At 37.7% G+C, this 18,546-nt stretch overlaps 1 protein-coding gene across 16 annotated transcripts in view; it reads left to right on the forward strand.

Moving 5' to 3' along the window:
- Positions 1 to 18,546, forward strand: part of MAP7 (microtubule associated protein 7) — a 212,321-nt gene that overhangs the window by 87,608 nt on the left and 106,167 nt on the right. The gene's annotated exons all lie outside the window — the stretch shown is intronic.

Here is an 18,546-nt window from a genome sequence, read left to right on the forward strand (position 1 = left end):
TGGTTTTTTTTTTTTTTTTTTTTTTAAATCATTGTTTTCATGTCCTTAGAAAAAGGAGTGGGAATGTAATTAAATAAAATTATATTTGCTATATAAACTATGGATTTATACTTCTGCCTTCACGTCCTAGAGCCGTGTGATAGTTTCCTTGAAAATTAAAGGCAAACCATCATCATTCTCTATTTTCCGTATTTCTTTCTTTTTTTGACAAAAACAAAGTGAGAAGCTGAACAGTAGCAAACTAGACAAACATAGACAATTATGCTGCTGTCCCAAAAAAAATTTCAGCATATAATTTATTGATAATTTCTTAGCCCTCTTAATATTTGTGTCTAGATCAGATCGGGGTTTTTGAAAAAATGGTTGCTTTTCTATTTAGAGAGGTGTATTTGGGGAGTGCTGTTGTTTGCTTATTAAAAAGAAAGATCACATCTTGCCTAGTTATTGCTTTTTTTATTTTGTTTTGTTTTTTATCAGAAACATTATTTGTGCTGCCCAGTTATGTCTTCCCTTACCAGAATGCTCTCATTTTCATGTTATGTAAACAGTGAGTCACACATAGGCTTTACAGAGAAAATACAGGCATTGGAACTTTATAGACTACATTTCAGGGAGTAACTTTTATCACTTTATTTTCTTTTCTAGAAGTTTCTTTATGTGGATGTTCTATCAAGTTTAATTTTTAGAATAATAAAGCTGCCTTAATCACTAAATTATTTGCCTTTTAAAAGCATAAATCTTCATTTTCACAGATAACATTTGCAAATTTGTGTTATAAAAACACACCTCCTACATCTGATGTAGGAGAGGTATGTAAGATATATAGTTGCCAGTATCCAGCAACTGTTAGAAGATGGGTTAGTGTGAATAAGTGGTTTGCTTTTGGTCTGGGCAACATATTAGAAATACCTTTGGGGTTGGATCTGAATTTGTCTTTTAGCTGTGACATTTACTAGTTCTGTGATTTCAGACAGGTTATTTAAATTCTGTAACTGTGTCAATATCATTAAACAATGGAATAATCTCAAATGTTCAGGGTTGTATATACATTCAAGAAGAGTAAAAATGCCTTGCCTAGTATTTGATCGGCTAACTGACCTTCCTTTTTTTTTTTTTTTTTTTTGCACTTAATGATTCTGTTTTATGGAGACGTATCTTTCTTTGCAGAAAGCATGTTTACATATGTTTTCAAGCATTAGTATAAGACATAGTTGATGCATAAGCATTGAATTTCATTATCATTTGAATGTGATAAAATAGGATTGCTTCTGTCAGATGAAATAGAGGTTACTCAGTAAGAAAACTGGATAAATGTCCAATAGAGAAATTTAAAATTGAAGGGAGAATTTTTTAAAAATCCAGATAATTGGTCAAAAACTCCTAGATAAGTGGCTTTAAAATACTCAATTTTTGTATGATTGATTTTGATCCTAGTTTTCCAATTTCCTGCAAAAGTAGAGAACATAGAAGCTGCATGTTTCCATAAATTCAAATTTCAGTGGAAGTGCAGGGGGAGCTGTCCTCTGCACACTTCACAGTTGTGTGTGTACTCGACATACGGCAGCCCTGCTGCTCATTCATGAAGGTCCACATGGTTGTGGGAGCAGAACCTGTTTTCACCATCAAGCTGCTGTGGAATAATGAACAGTAAGGTACACGTGACCTCCTCTAGACAAAAAAATGCTCTCCGTCATTGTTTGGTCTGACTTAAGCACTTTTCACTACCTGATGCTTTAATGTTTGTCTTTCCTCACACTAGAATATATGCTCACTGGGGGCAGGGAATGTTACCTGTTTTGTTCATTGCTGTATCCCAAGCACCCAAAACAGTGCCTGGCAACCAGTAGGCACTTAATTATCAAATTAATGAATTCATCCCTAGTTTTCAATAGGACAGCAATGTAGGAGAGACCACACCTACTCTCTTTGTTAAAAGACAAACAAAATGACCAAAAAGATACAGTTTTATATAAAATCAGGAGTCTCACTGCAGTGAAACATGCTAATTGTTTTTGTACAGTAGTCCTTCTATCCACGGTTCCAGGATCCCCAGTGCATGTCAGAAATGGTGGATAGTACCAAACCCTATATGTACTATGTCTTTTCCTAGGCATATACACCTATGATAAAGTTTAATTTATAAATTAGGCACAGTAAGAGATTAACAACAATAGCTAATGATAAAATAGAGCAATTATAACAATATGGTGTAATAGGAGTTACATGAATGTGGTCTCGCTCTCTCTCAAAAATGTCTTATTTTACTGTACTCACCAATTTTCAGACTGTGGTTGAGCACAGTTAACAGGAACCTCAGAAAGTAAAACCATGGATGAGTATAACTACTGTAGTTAACAGACCACTACTGGTTTGTTCTAACTTTTGGAAGAAGAAAAGAAAGTCAGCATGCAATGTTAATATCTTCTGTTATCATAGATGATTCAAACAATGTTTCAAGCAGAAAAGAAAAAATCAGGAAGTTTACTTCCTTCTTGAAAGATAGTTAAATTGAATACTCCAGAAAGATAATTTCATGGTGAAATGCCAGGTCACAGACTGAATAACATCTCTCTTTGTCTGAAGCCTGGGTGAGGCCAGCGTTCTGCTCAGCCACTGCGGGAGGGGCAGCCCCTTCCACATACACAATGATGGTCGTGCGGTATGGCCAACTCAGGCTCCTTTACCAGGAATTTTATGGTTGGCATATTTTTTAGAAGCTAAAAATCTTGTTAAGCAAGGCACTCGAACACTAGCTGTTCTCAAACTTACATTGCCTCTGTACCTTTACCAAGAAGACAGAATATTGTACTTGAAAGTCAGAAAACTAGATTTCAAAACAGCTCCAACACTTCATGTTTGCCTGACCACAGGCAAATCGCATTTAACCTCCCTGAGCCTCAGTCTCCTCCTTTATAAAATGGTTCTAATTTAAGATGATCAAGTAAGTTATGCACAAGAAAAGGATCTGTAACCCATAAAGCAAATTATACAGTGTTAGTCAAATATAAACTAAACACAATGCAAGTTCTTTCCTTAAAAAGATTCTAAATTTTGACTTTATATTCTGTATTTGCCAAAAATACTAGTTAAGGGTGAAAAACCACCCCAGCAAAACAGTGAAAAAACTAAAGTACATTTTGAAAAAAAAATTCTTTAGAAAACATTGTAGCCTAGTGATTAGGATAATAGATTTTAAAGTCAATTTGATGTGGATTTTATTCACAATTTAGCCATTTATGTTGACAAATTGCTTCTTTGAGCCTCAGTTTCCATTTCTATAGAGTATGGAGAATGTTTCCTAACATGCAGTCTTTATGTATTCTTACTGTGAGCAATAAATTGAATGAGACAAGGTATTTAAACATTTAATACATTCTGAAACACAGTAGATATTCAATAAATGAAAATTGTGTATTTCTGGTTAGTATTTTAATTCTTCATAAATATCATTATGTATACGGTATGCCTTTTAAATGATATGGGATCAAACTCTTAAGATGTATTAATTGACTACAATTATGCTGCATAAAAATCTGGTGGAAATTTCCTCAAAGAAAATGATTCTTTGATTTTCAAAACTTTTTACTCTTCTGAGCCTTATGATATTTAGAATAGGTGGTCTTTGAAACATGCATCAATAAAATTAAAGGGTTTTTTGTTTTTTGTGTGTGTGGTGTTTTTTTTTTTTTTGTTTGTTTTGTTTTGTTTTGTTTTGTTTTGTTTTGTTTTGAGATAGGATCTCACTCTGTCGCCCAGGCTGGAGTGCAATGGCACGATCTTGACTCACTGCAGCCTCTGCCTCCCAGGCTCAAGTGATCCTCCCACCTCAGCCTCCCAAGTAGCTGGGACTACAGGCATGCACCACCATGTCCAGCTAAGTTTTGTATTTTTAGTAGAGACAGGGTTTCACCATGTTGCCCAGGCTTGTCTCACACTCCTGAGCTCAGGTGATCCACCTACCTCAGCCTCCTAAAGTGCTGGGATTACAGGTGTGAGCCACCAAACCCAGCCTATAAAATTAAAGTTTTAAATACCATCATCCACTCACCTAAACCTCCTGAGACCTCAAAGTATATTCAGTTAAATGGAATTTAACTTGCCCTCCACCTAGGTATTCACAGGCAAAGAGCACCGGCAGGGGCATATCAAGGACAGAAGTTAGAGATTCTTTTTCTAGGAAATGTGTTGCTCATGAATCTGCCATGCTGTCCAGGCAAAGAGTTGTTAAGTTTAAACATAAAAATCTGCTGTGTCTGTTCTAGAAATGAGATAAAATGAAAGAACTGGCAGAAACTTAAATCAGGAAGAATACTGAGATGGTAATACACACTGTCACACAACCTAAAAATGCCCAAGTTCTAAGATTTACCGTTTATAGTTTAAGATATAAATGATACATTAAAAGCCACCAATCCTTTCTCATAGCATTTCACTGAGTCATTCTTTAGTGACTAGTCTCTGAACTGAAATTTTTGTACTAAATTGCAACCAGTGGTATACCATCTTTTTTCTTTTTTCTTTCTTTTTTTTTTTTTTTGAGAGAAGGGTCTTACTATGCTGCCCAGGCTAGACTGGAACCCCTGGGCTCAAGTAAGCGATCCTCCTACCTCAGCCTCCTGAGTAGCTGGGACTACAAGTATGTGACACTATGCCTGGCTTGATATACCATCCTAACAATGTTTAATCAGAGCCTTAAGGTGACATAAGTAAATACATTTTAAGTGAACTACAAGGCAATTGGCCTTTTAAAACTTAAAGTTTTTAAATATGTGAGAATACGGATTTGAACCAATAGCATATGACTACTTAGCATAAATAAGAGTTTTTCTACTTTTTAAAACCCAAGGCAGTTTGTTCACCAAAGTCTAAAACTCCTAATAGTGTTTAGAGAGAAAACCCTAAAAGCGTATAAGTAAATTCCACTATATTTCCAGTTATATGTGTTGACACGTAGTTTTCTTCAGAATACCCCAAACAATCCTTAAAGGCATCAGTATTCTCAATCAGAGGATACTTTGCTGCAAGGCATATTCTATTTTAAAAGATATTGCCTTAATCCATTTCTGGATCATAACCCATTAGGTTACATAAGTGCGTATCTAATATCACAGACAATAAACTCATGTGGCCTGAATAGCAAGTAACATGCGATGAAGGACCAAGGAAGGTAAATGTTAATATTTAAGCTTTCAACTTACTTGAACCAATATTAACAATGCAAAGGTTTCATGTTTCTCTTTAACGTAACAGTTATAGTCAAAGATCAACATTTTTATATAACGTTTTATTGAACCTTCTTGCTTTGAGAACTTGAAATTTGTATTTTTACTTTTCTCATAAGTGAAATACACAATTTAAATATGTAAGTATTCAGTAATAACGTTTCAGTCATGCAAGGTAAAAATTAAATATGTCATTCAGGATTTTTGGTTGGATTCAAATTAGGTGAAATCATCAATAAGCAAAAGCTGTTTCTCTACATGAATGTAGCTATATGTAAGTGAGAATTCTCTTAGTTATAAAACATGGAGTTTGGAGTTTTCTTAAATACTTCTTAATTATATTCTTGACTGTGTATTTTCTTAAATATTTTTAAGGTGTACAATGGGTGTTAGGAATCAAATGGAGCTGTTAGGAATAAGACAGAAATTCTTAATTGTGTCAGCTGTGTAGAGAGTTTTAGACTTTTTGTATAAGTTACACTCGCTATACCCAATAGCAACTGAGTTGATTGAAATCCTGTTATTGGAACCTAAGAGGTCCATATACCTTAGGACATGTGTAATGAAAATCATGTGTTATCATTGGGTCTAGTGGAGGGCTGTATTCCTCAGGAACTATTAAATTAAGTGTGCTATGGATTTAAAGCAGTTAATTTAAAAAAAAATCTTCAGATAAACCTTAGATGTGGCTTCACTCTGGTGTTTATTATGACAGCAACTCCACAGCTACCTCAGCCCACAGGAAAAGTCTAGTCCCAGGATGGCAGGTGAGGCTGCATTCTACAAGTCACAGCCCAGGAAATTGTAAATTTGCTTGTATTGAAGGATGGGGCATGACAGAGGACCCTTCTAACCTAGAAGAAATCAGTCTTTCCACATGAAAAACTACAGGGCTGACTCGTTTCCTTTTGTTTTCTATGATATGTAAACTGTTTTTTAGGTGACGAATTAGGAAGATAAACCAGTTTCAACTAAGAAAAATGTCTGTTTTCGAAGCATCTTTTTATAAACAGTGCTTCATGTGTATAATAAGTAAATGTATTTATTTTAATGATCCAAATATAACATAGCATTACAGAAATTTTGGCAAAAACAAAAAAGGAACACCGTCCATAATCTCTTCACCCTAATGCAGCTTTAGCAATTTTCATGTATTCCCTCTCAGCATCAATGTGCATATTGATAATCAAATAATTATTATTAAATATTGTATGAGCAATTATCTATGGTACTGACTTACTTTAAAATACATTTATTTTCACTGGTTAGATAAAAATCCATGGAAGGAACAGTCCCCCATTGACTATTACTGCTTTTGCTTTTTTTACAGTTACATGTATTACTTTAATGGATGTCTTTAGGTATAAGACTTGTTCCACATCTTACAACTTTTCATTCAGTTGGTCTCTCAAAAGTGGGATTCAAAAGTGGGTGCCTCAAAAGTGGGATTGTGGAGTCAACAATTTTGAACTTTTTCATGACAATAGATAAATATTGCTAAATTACTTTCCTTGAGTTATGCCAATATAATAATATACTATAACTCTGTTTTGTTCATTGTGGTAAGAATACTTAACATGAGATCTGCCCTCTTAAATATTAAGGTGTATGATACAGGATCATTAACCATGGGCACAATGTTGTACATCCTATACTAACCCCTCATCAGATAATATGGTTTGCAGTTATTTTCTCCCCATTTTGTAGGTTCCTTTTTTACTCTGTTGATTTCTTTGCTGTGCAGAAGCCTTATAGTTTATGTCCTAGTGATCTATTTTTGCTTTTATTGCATGTGTTTTTGATGTCATGTTCAAGAAATCATTACCAAGACCACTGTCATGAACCTTCTCCCTATCTTTTTTTCTAGAAGTTTTACACTTTTAGGCTTCACATTTAGGTGTTTAATACATTTTGAACTGATTTTTGTTTATGGGTCTAATTTCTTCCTTAAGCATATGGATATCTAGTTTTCCCAGCATTATTTGTTAAAGAGACTATCCTTTCCCCATTGTGTATTTTTGGCATTCTTGTTAAAGATCAGTTGACAATATATTTGTGGGCTTATTTCTGGGCTCCCTGTTCTGTTCCATTTGTCTGTATGTCTTTATTCCATTACCATACTGTTGGGATTACTATAGCTTTGTAATCTATTTTGAAATAGAAAAGTGTGATGCCTACAATTTTGTTCCTTCTCCTGATCATTTGACTATTCAGAATCTTTGGGGTTCCATATGAATTATAGGACTGTTTTTCCTATTTCTGTAACAAATGCTATTGGGATTTTGATATGGATTCCATTGAATCTATGTATTCCTTTGGGTAGTGTGGACATGCTGACAATATTAAGTTTTCTAATCCATAACCATGGGATATCTTTCCATTTATTTGTGTCTTTTAAAATTTCTTTAATCAATGTTTTATAATTTTTCAGCGTACAAGTCTTTCATCACCTTGCCAAGTTTATTCCTAAGTAATTTTTGATGCTATTGTAGATGGGATTGTTTTCTTAGTTTCCCTTTTGGATAGTTTGTTGTTAGTATGTAGAAATGCAACTAGTTTTTGTATGTTGATTTGGTATCCTTTAACTTTACTGAATTCCTTTATTAGTCCTAGTTTTTCTGTGGATTCTTAAAGTTTTTTACAAATAAGATCATGTCATCTACAAACACAGTTTTACTTCATCCTTTTCAGTGCTTATTTCTTTTTCTTGCCTAATTGCTCTGGTAAGGACTTCTAGCTCTGTGTTGAATAGAAGTGGTGAGAGTGGGCATCCTTGCCTTGTTCCTTACCTTAAAGGTATTAGTTTTTCACTACTGAGTTGATATCAGCTATGAGATTTCATATATGGCCTTTATTATCTTGAGGAAATTTTATTCTGTTCCTAGTTCATTGAGAGCCTTTGTCATGAAAGGGTATCAAATTTTGTCAGGTTTTTTTTCTGTAACTGTTGAGATGGTCATGTTTTTTTTTTTTTTTTTTTTTTATCCTTCATTCTATTACTGTGGTGTGTCACATCTATTAACTTGTGTATGTTGAACCATTCTTGCATCCCAGGGATAAATCTCATTTGTTCCCTTAATATACTGTTGAATTCAGATGGCTAGTATTTTGTTGAGTATTTTTGCATCTGTCTTCATCAGGGTTATTGGCCTATAATTTGCTTGTCTTGCAGTGTCTTAGGCTATGGGGTAAGAGTAACACTGCTTCATAATTTGAGTTCGAGAGTGTTCCCTCTTCTTCAATTTCCTGGAAGAGTTTGAGAAAGATTGGCATTAATTCTTTAAATGTTTGGTGGAATTCACCAGTGAAGCCATCTTGCCCTGGGCTTTTTTAGTGGGGGGGTGGTAGGGAGTGGGGGATTTTTTTTTTTTATTCCTGATTCAATCTTTTTTCTATTTAAATGTGTGTTCAGATATTTTATTTCTTCATGATTCAATGTTAGTAGGTTCTGTATTTCTACAAATTTATCTCCTCCTTTTAGGTTATCCAGCTTGTTAGCATATAATTATTTAATTGTTCATAGTAACCTTTTATGATCCCCTTTATTTCTGTAGCATCAGTTATAATATCTCCTGTTTCATCACCGATTTTTTTTTGAGTTTTTCTTTTTTAGTTAGTCTGGCTGAAGGTTTGTCGATTTTGTCTTTTTTTACTGTTTCATTGAGTTTTTTTACCCAGTATTTTTATATTCTCCTTTTTTTCCTGCTCTGATCATTATTACTTCCTTGCACTAACTTTACACCCTGTTCTTCTTTTTCTTGCTCTTTGGAAGTATAATGTTTTGTTTTTATTTGAAATATTTCTTCTTCTTCTTCTTCTTCTTCTTCTTCTTCTTCTTCTTCTTCTTCTTCTTCTTCTTCTTCCTTCTTCTTTCTTCTTCTTTCTTCTTTCTTCTTTCTTCTTTCTCCTTTCTCCTTTCTTCTTTCTTCTTCTTCTTCTTCTTCTTTCTTCTTTCTTCTTTCTTCTTTCTTCTTTCTTCTTTTTGATACAGGGTATTACTCTGTTGCCCAGGCTGGAGTGCCGTAGCATAATCATGGACCACTGCAGCCTTGACCTCCTGGGCTCAGGTGATCTTCCACCTCAGCCTCCCAAGTAGCTGGGACCACAGACGCATACCACACCCACCTAATTTTGTTATTATTATTTGTAGAGACAGGGTCTCCCTATGTTTCCCAGGCTGGTCTTGAACTACTGGGCTCAAGCAATTCTCCCACCTTGGCCTTCTAAAGTGCTGGGATTACAGTCATGAGCAACCTTGACTGGCGTTTTTCTTTCTTTTTAATGTAGGCATTTATAGCTATAAATTTTCCTCTTAGCACTGCTTTTGCTGCATCTCATAAGTTTTGGTATGTTGTGTTTTTGTTTTCATGTGTCTCAAGGTATTTTATAATTTCCCTATAGGGAATGTAAAAAGTATTTTTCTCTACTCATTTCAGGTTTTCCAGCTTAATTTTTCCAAAGACAGATTAACAGGAGAAAAACAAACAGAAGTTTACTAGCATGTGCATCATGCATGTACACTTGGGAGCACACAGCTATGAGTAACCTAAATGGGTGTTTAGAATTTGAGCTTAAATACTGTATTTAACAAAACAAAGGAATAGAGGCTTGGGGCTTTGTGGCTGGGTAAACAAGTTATGGGAAATGGACCAGGAAAAGTATAATAAATAAGGGTTATTTAGTAAGGTTTTTTATGCACATTTACGTTGACGTCTTCTCCATTGATATGAGTTAGGAGTCATCATATCCCTACTGAATTAGAGGGGGATATCTCTACAAATGAAAATTTTCTATTTAAATATAAATTTCCTTTACAAGAAGAAAATTTGTGCCTTGATTTTAGAGCTTCATATTGAGTCTGCTGATTCTTGGTGGCATTTGGCTCAAAATCCATAAAATAAAGATTATTTGGGGTAACATATTCAGACCCATTTGTTGGTTGTTAAAGACCCATTCATTGGTTAAGAGTATATTGTTTAATTTCCACATATTTGTGAATTATCTTGTATTCTCTCTGCTATTGATTTCTACTTTAATCCTATGGTGGTCAGAAAAAATACCTGCTGTCATTTCAGTCTTCTTAAATTCATTAAGACTTGTTTTGGCACATATCCTGGAACATAGCACTTCTGCTGCTATGAGGTGAAATGTTCTATACATGTCTGTTAGGTCCATTGGGTCTATCGTGTTTTTCTTTTTTTTTTTTTTTTTTTTTTTTGGGATGGAGTCTGGCTGTGTGGCCCAGGCTGGAGTGCAGTGGCGCGATCTCGGCTCACTGCAAGCTCCACCTCCCGGGTTCACGCCATTCTCCCGCCTCAGCCTCCGAGTAGCAGGGACTACAGGCGCCCGCCACCACGCCCGGCTAGTTTTTTGTATTTTTAGTAGAGACGGGGTTTCACCATGTTAGCCAGGATGGTCTCGATCTCCTGACCTCGTGATCCACCCGCCTCGGCCTCCCAAAGTGCCGGGATTACAGGCGTGAGCCACCGCGCCCGACCATGGGTCTATCGTGTTTTTCAAGTCCCCTGTTCCTTATTGATTTTCTGTCTGGTTGTTATAGCCATTATGGAAAGTGGGAAATTTAGATTTCCTCCTACTATTGTATTGTGTTTATTGCTCTCTCCAGTTCTGTTGTATGCTTTAATATATTTAGATACTCAGATATTGGGTGCATATATATTTATAATTATTATATCTTCCTGGTGAAATGACCCTTTTATCATTATATAATGTTGTTCTTTATAACTCTTTTAATATTCACATATTGCTGTTTTTACCCGTCTATTCCTCATATTTCTAGAGTTTTCGTTGCTACATTTGGAAGCACATGTCCAATATTCCTATTCAGAGTACACACTAGATGAAAGATGAGAGACTGTCTGACCAAGGATCCAGAAAGGAATAGTTCAGCTATAGGTGAAGGTAGTTCTAAACTCATGACTATGTACTATATAGTCTTTAAGGAGTAGCATAAGTTTAAGGCAATTTTTGTCTCCTGGTGTCTCTTCTCTTGGCCAAATTTAACATCTCAAGTAGACCTTTAGATGAAAGGTAACTGGAGATGTTTTTTATTTTCATTTTTTAGACAGAGTCTTGGCCTGTCACCCAAGCAGGTGGCGTGATCATAGCTCTCTGTAGTCCTGAACTCCTGAACTTAAGCTATCCTCCTGTATCAGCCTCCCAAGTAGCTGTGACTACAGGTGAGGGTCACCTCACTTGGCTAACTTTTTTTTTAAGAGATGGGGTCTTGCTGTGTTGCCCAGGTTTGGTGGCTCATGCCTGAAATCCCAGCACTTTGGGAGGCTAAAGCATGAGGATTACTTGAGCCCAGGAGTTTGAGACCAGCCTGGGTAACATAGTAAGACCCATATCTACCAAAAATTAGCTGGGCATAGTGTCACGTGCCTGTAGTCCCAGTTACTCAGAAGGCTGGGGTGGGAGGATTGCTTGAGCCCAGGCAGTCAAGGCTACAGAGAGTTGTGATTGCACCACTGGACTGCAGCCTGGAAGACAGTGCAAGAACTTGTCTTAGGTAGGTAGGTAGGTAGGTAGATAGGTAGATAGACAGACAGACAGACAGAGAGCAACTAGCTAGATAGATTGATCATTTGGGTAGGGTTAAGTCTTCATGAGCATTTAAATCTAAATTAACATTTTATTCTGATGGACTTAATAGATCAAATGATGAATGAATTCTGATGGGTGGCAGCTGGCTCATCATTTGTGGGACTGGGTAAACCCTACTAAATACCTGTTTTGGGAGCCTTTGGCAGTTTTGGAAGAGCCTCTGAGCTCCATGTTCCTGGGTAGACAAGGTACCAAGAGGTTGAAATGCAAATATGGAGATGAGATATTGAAAAGGAACAACTTTACTGATGTCTTGCATAATTGCAAAACTAGCAAAAAAAGGAAAAAAAAAAAAAAAGCCCACCTCAGAAAGACTAATTTCTCTTAATGAACACTTACAGTCAAAATTAAGTGATCTGTATTTGTTTATATAAGTATCAGTCATAAACAGCTTTGGCTAAATACTATGAGCTATTTCTTCAGTGTCCAAGCAAGCACTCAGTTGCTTTTTTAATAAAAGTTCATGTTATTTTACCAAATTATAACAATAATATTTACCAAATTAAATCAATATTTTATCCAGTACCTCCATATCGACATAAGGAAGAAAACCAAATTATCAAAATTTGTTGGGAATCCTCATGGTAAAAATAATCATAATTACAAAATTTTCTACCTATTCGTGTCTAATGCAGGAAGTCTCTTTATTCTGACATGTATTCTAATGATGAGAAAAGCTCCTCACTCATTAGGGAAGATAATCAGATAGCCTGACCACTGCCACAACCCTTAGAGTCACTCACTGAACATTCACTAGATTGTCCGGAAAGTGTATTATGACAAATGCAAATAAAGGAATTTAAAGACTGTCACTGTTAGCTAATTACCACTGGGACAGAATCTTAAGCAGTGCATTTGAAAATTCTGAAACAGATTGGATTTATTATAAATTAATGACATAGGATGTTCATTAATTATTAAGCTTTGTTAAAATACACTGAATGTTGTACACAGGTTTTATAGCCAATGGCTGCCATCAGAATGTTTTGAAATTATACCCACGAGAAAAACAAAAAGGTTTTTATTTGCATTCATTTCCAGTGGCTTGTTAGTTTTAGCATGGGAGAAAATATAACTTTTCCCAAGTTCTCAGTTGGCAGGAACACCTGTGGCAAACGTTAGATTAATAAGAGAAGACTAACAGAAATTTATTAACGTATATACTTCATGTATACATGAGTGATGCCTAGGGAATACCAACTGAATCTCCAGAGTACAGGCATACCTTGTAGATACTTCAGGTTCAGTTCCAGACCACTGCAATGAAGTGAATTTCACAAGGCAGTCACACTAATTTTTTGGGTTCCTAGTGCACATAAAAATTATATTTACACTATACTGTAGTCTATTAAGTGTGCATTATGTCTGAAAAAAACAGCATACATATTTTCATTAAAATTAGTGGCCAGGCATGGTGGCTCATGCCTGTAATGCCAGCAGTTTGGAAAGCCGAAGAGGGCAGATCACTTGAGGTCAGCAGTTTGAGACCAGCCTGGCCAACATGGTGAAACCCTGTCTTTAATAAAAATACAAAAATTAGCTGAGCATGATGGTATGCACCTGTTATCATAGCTACTCGGGAGGCTGAGGCATGACAGTCACTTGAACCTAGGAGGTGGAGGTTGCAGTGAGCTGAGATCGTGCCACTGCACTCCAACCTGGGCGACAGAGCGAGACTCTGTCTCAAAAAAAAAAAAAAAAAAAAACTTTATTGCTAAAAACTGCTGATGATCATTTGAGCCTTTAGAGAATCATAAACATTAAGGTGGCAGTGAAGCTGATTGCATCAATGGACTCTTCCTTTCATTTCTCTGCAGCATGCAATGCTGTTTGATAGCTTTTTACCCACAGTACAACTTTCAAAATTGGGGTCAGTTCCTCTCTAAGTTTGTGTAATATTCTAAGTCCCTTTTCATTTAAACAACATTCATAGTATCTTCACCAGGAGTAGCTTTCGTCTTAAGAAACCATTTTCTTTGTTCATCCATAAGAAGCAACTCCTCATCCATTCAAGTTTTGTTTTGTTTTGTTTGAGACGGAGTCTCACTGTCTCCCAGGCTGGAGTTCAGTGGCTCAATCTTGGCTCACTGCATACTCTGCCTCCTGAGTTCCAGCGATTCTCCTGCCTCAGCCTCCTGAGTAGCTGGGATTACAGGCATGTGCCACCATGCCCAGCTAATTTTTGTATTTTTGTAGAGATGGGGTTTTGCCATGTTGGCCAGGCTGGTCTTGAACTCCTGATGTTGTGATCTGCCCACCTCAGCCTCCCAAAGTGCTGGGATTACAGGCATGAGCCACCACACCTGGCCCCATTCAAGTTTTATCATGAGATTGCAGCAATTCAGTATTCAGATTTCCCTTCTAATTCTAGTTCTCGTGCTGTTTCTGCAACAGCTGCAGTTACTAACTTCCATTGAAGTCTTGATCCCTCAGTCATCCATGAGGTTTGGAATCATCTTCTCAACTCCTGTAAATGTTGACATTTTTGACCTCCTCCCATGCATCAAAAGTATTCTTAATGGCATCTAGAATGGAGAATTCTTTCCAGAAGGTTTTTAATTTACTTTGCTCAGCTCCATCAGGGGAATCACTATTTATGGCAGCTATAACCTTAAGAAATTTATTTCTTAAATAAGACTTGAGAGTCAGAATTACTTCTTTATCCATGGTTTGCAGGATGGGATGTTGTGATAGCAGGCATGGAAACAACATTCATCTCCTGGTCCATCTCCATCAGAGATCTTGGATGACCTGATGCATTGTCAATGAACAGTAATGTTTTGAAAAGAATCTTTTCTTCTAAACAGCAGCTCTCAACACTGGACTTAAACTATCAAGTGAACCATGCTGTCAACAGATGTGCTGTCATCCAGGCTTTCTTGTTCCTTTTATAGAGCACAGAGAGAGTAGATTTAGCAAAATGCCATAAAGGGAAGTGCAATTAAAGAGATGCCTGTAAATATCTAGGAAGTGGCTTTAATACATGTCTACAGAAACAGAGGAGGTGTAGAGAAAACCTGTTATGGGGAGGTGATCAGGAAATGTCTAAACAAGGGTAAAGTCTGTTGCACAGATTTAAGTAGGTGCCTTCCCCATTGAGAAGAGTTTCTAGTTTAGATTTAGAGCCATCCCTTTCTTTCTGGTACAGAGATGGAGACACCTTTACAAATGGAGATTCCCTTTATGGGTGTAAATTTCTCTTACAAAAGGGTAACTTATTTTCTGTTTTCAGAGCTTTTCCAGTTTCTGCTGTTTCTCAAAATAATCCTTATGCAAAAAGGCATATTGGGGGTACAAATTTTTATCTCTTACAGTCATGTTTTGAGGTGGAATTCCCTGAGCCCCACCAGCAGTAACCTTCAAAAAACAGAACATTGACTTTTATGGTATTTAATGTCTCCTCTTCCCAGAAATGTATCCACTTTTTTTTTTTTTTTTTTTTTTTGAGACGGAGTCTCGCTCTGTCGCCCAGGCTGGAGTGCAGTGGCCGGATCTCAGCTCACTGCAAGCTCCGCCTCCCAGGTCTACGCCATTCTCCTGCCTCAGCCTCCCGAGTAGCTGGGACTACAGGCGCCCGCCACCTCGCCCGGCTAGTTTTTTGTATTTTTTTAGTAGAGACGGGGTTTCACTGTGTTAGCCAGGCTAGTCTTGATCTCCTGACCTCGTGATCCGCCCGTCTTGGCCTCCCAAAGTGCTGGGATTACAGGCTTCAGCCACCGCGCCCGGCCACTTTTTTTTTTTTTGAGATGGAGTTTCACTCTTGTTGCCCAGGCTGGAGTGCAATGGGGCGATCTCAGCTCACCACAACCTCCGCCTCCTGGGTTCAAGCGATTCTCCTGCCTCAGCCTTCCAAGTAGCTGGGATTACAGGCATGGCATGCCCGGCTAATTTTGTATTTTTAATATAGAGGGGCTTTCTCCATGTTGGTCAGGCTGGTCTCGAACTCCTGACCTCAGGTGATCAGCCCGCCTTTCTATAAAAAGTGTGGTATATTTCAAAAAGTCCTTTTAAAGAAATGATAGTTTAATATTTGAGATACTTGTTTTATTTGGAAGTACTAGATTATTTGCATTTTAATATTTTAATATTAAAATTTAAATATTTAATCAGGTAGAAATATTCCATGCTAGGAATTCTGTTTAAGAATTCAGTTTTAAAAAAATCTACATTTATGATATTGTTAGTGGGAAATTGCTATTTAAAAACAAGTGAAGAAATCTTGGAAATAATGTGGATTCTAATTTGTTTTAGTTTACTTTTTCTACTTAGAATTGTGTTGGTGAAAAGCATAAAAGGCTTAAACAGAAGTCAAATGGAATTTTTATGTTTATTTTTGTGACAGAGTTTTGTTCTTGTCACCCAGGCTGGCGTGCAGTGGCACAGTCTTGGCTCACTGCAGCCTCTGCCTCCCGGGTTCAAGCTACTGCCTCAGCCTCCTGAGTAGCTGGGATTACAGGCATGCACTTCCATGCTCAGCTAATTTTGTATGTTTAGTAGAGACAGGGTTTCACCATGTTGGCCTCGGTTGGTCTCGAACTCCTGACCTCAGGTGATCCCGCTCACTTTGGCCTCCCGAAGTGCTGGGATTACAGGCGTGAGCCACGGTGCCTGGCCTCCAAATGGAATTTTAAGTAGTTGCATTTATTCAGGTTCCTTTGTTGTATTCCTTCAAGAACTGTGTTCTTCCCTCTCAGAGCCCTTTTCCCAGTTGCTCATGTGAGTTCATCAGTGCAATCGTTGGCTAATGCCCATGTCCCTATGGTCGGAGCCCCTGCGTACTTCTGCCCCCCTTTAAGTTTAACCTAAAGCTGGCTCCTTACGTATTTTTTGTTTTTCCTAAAGGTCTCCTGATACATAGTGGACTTACACATCCTAACTGGATGTGTAAACAGACATTAGGGAGACATAATCTCTCAGCAATCACCGAGTATCAGCCAGTCACAGCAGCCAGCTGTTCAAACCAGGTTGAAATAAGGCAAATGCCAGGCTGTAACCAATGGGCTGTTTCTGCACCTCATTCCCATTTTCTGTGCATCACTTTCCTTTTTATTAACATAAACCTCCAACCATATGGCAGCATGGAGTCATTCTGAACTTATTCTGGTTTGGGGAGCTGCACGATTCTCAAATTGTTCTTTGCTCAGTTAAACTCTGTAAATTGCCTTACATTTTTATTTTGTTTGTTTGTTTGAAAGAATCTCGCTGTGTGGCCCAGGCTGGAGTGCAGTGGCGAGATCTCGGCTCACTGCAAGCCCTGCCTCCCAGGTTCACCCCATTCTCCTGCCTCGGCCTCCCGAGTAGCTGGGACTACAGGCGCCCGCTACCACACCCGGCTAATTTTTTGAATTTTTAGTAGAGACGGAGTTTCACCATGTTAGCCAGGATGGTCTTGATTTCCTGACCTTGTGATCCACCCGCCTCGGCCTCCCAAAGTGCTGGGATTACAGGCTTGAGCTACCATGCCCAGCCTGCTTTTTTTTTTTTTTTTTTAAAACACCACTGCTGTGTCCCCAGTACTTAGAACATTGTATGTAGGCATGCTTTACGTGGGGAACAGATGCACTGATGGATGGGGGAAGGATTCTTCTAGTCATTCTAACAGTACATGAAGCTTTTTCAAAGCTAATAAAATATTAATTTTTTTTGCTCGTTTCTTAGCAACTGATAGAAAAGATTGCTTTATTATTTTCTCCTCTTTTTCATTCTGTATCTTGTATCTCTCAGGCATTGTTATAATACCATTTTGTAGAATGGGAGTCTTTGTAAGAATTCATAGTGATTGCTGGCACAGTGGCTCACACCTGTAATCCCAGCACTTTGGGAGACCACGGCGGGCAGATCACGAGGTCAGGAGATCGAGACCATCCTGCCTAACATGGTGAAACCCCGTCTCTAGTACAATTTCTAATACAAAAATTAGCCAGGCATGGTGGAGGGCGCCTGTAGTCCCAGCTACTCGGGAGGCTGAGGCAGGAGAATCTCTCGAACCCAGGAGGTGGAGGTTGCAGTGAGCCGAGATTGCACCACTGCACTCTAGCATGGATGATAAGAGCAAAAACTCCATCTTAAAAAAAAAAAAAAAATTCATAGTCATTAACCATAGCCTTTTAAAAGGCAAGACTCATGATAGAAGGGTTTTTTGTTTGTTTGTTTGTTTTAATAATCGTGTTGCCAAAAGGACCTTATTGCAAGTTAGGTTCATATGTAGTGTTTTTCCTGCACAGACACCAGAGCATTGTTGCCTAATTCCCAGGACTGACTTATTCCTTCAGAGTCTTTAAACAGCTCAGCTGATTATATTTATTTATTTATTTTTTTGAGACAGAGTCTCACTGTGTCGCCCAGTCTGAAGTGCAGTGATGCGATCTCAGCTCACTGCAACCTCCACCTCCGGGATTCAAGCGATTCTTCTGCCTCCTAAATAGCTGGGATTACAGGCAGGTGCCACCACACCCTGCTAATTTTTTTGTATTTTTAGCAGAGATGGGGTTTCACCTTGTTGGTCAGGCTGGTATCAAACTCCTGACCTCGTCATCTACCTGCCTCAGCCTCCCAAAGTGCTGGATTACAGGCGTGAGCCACCGTGCCCAGCCTTCATTTTAAATTTTGAACTCGTTTGGCCAAAGTGCTTCTTTTTTCTAACTACTTGTTTATGCTTGCTTTTTGGGAAAAGACAGCATTTTAATATTATGGTATG

The sequence above is a fragment of the Papio anubis genome, chromosome 6, assembly GCF_008728515.1.
Source record: "Papio anubis isolate 15944 chromosome 6, Panubis1.0, whole genome shotgun sequence".
Lineage (NCBI taxonomy): Eukaryota > Metazoa > Chordata > Mammalia > Primates > Cercopithecidae > Papio > Papio anubis.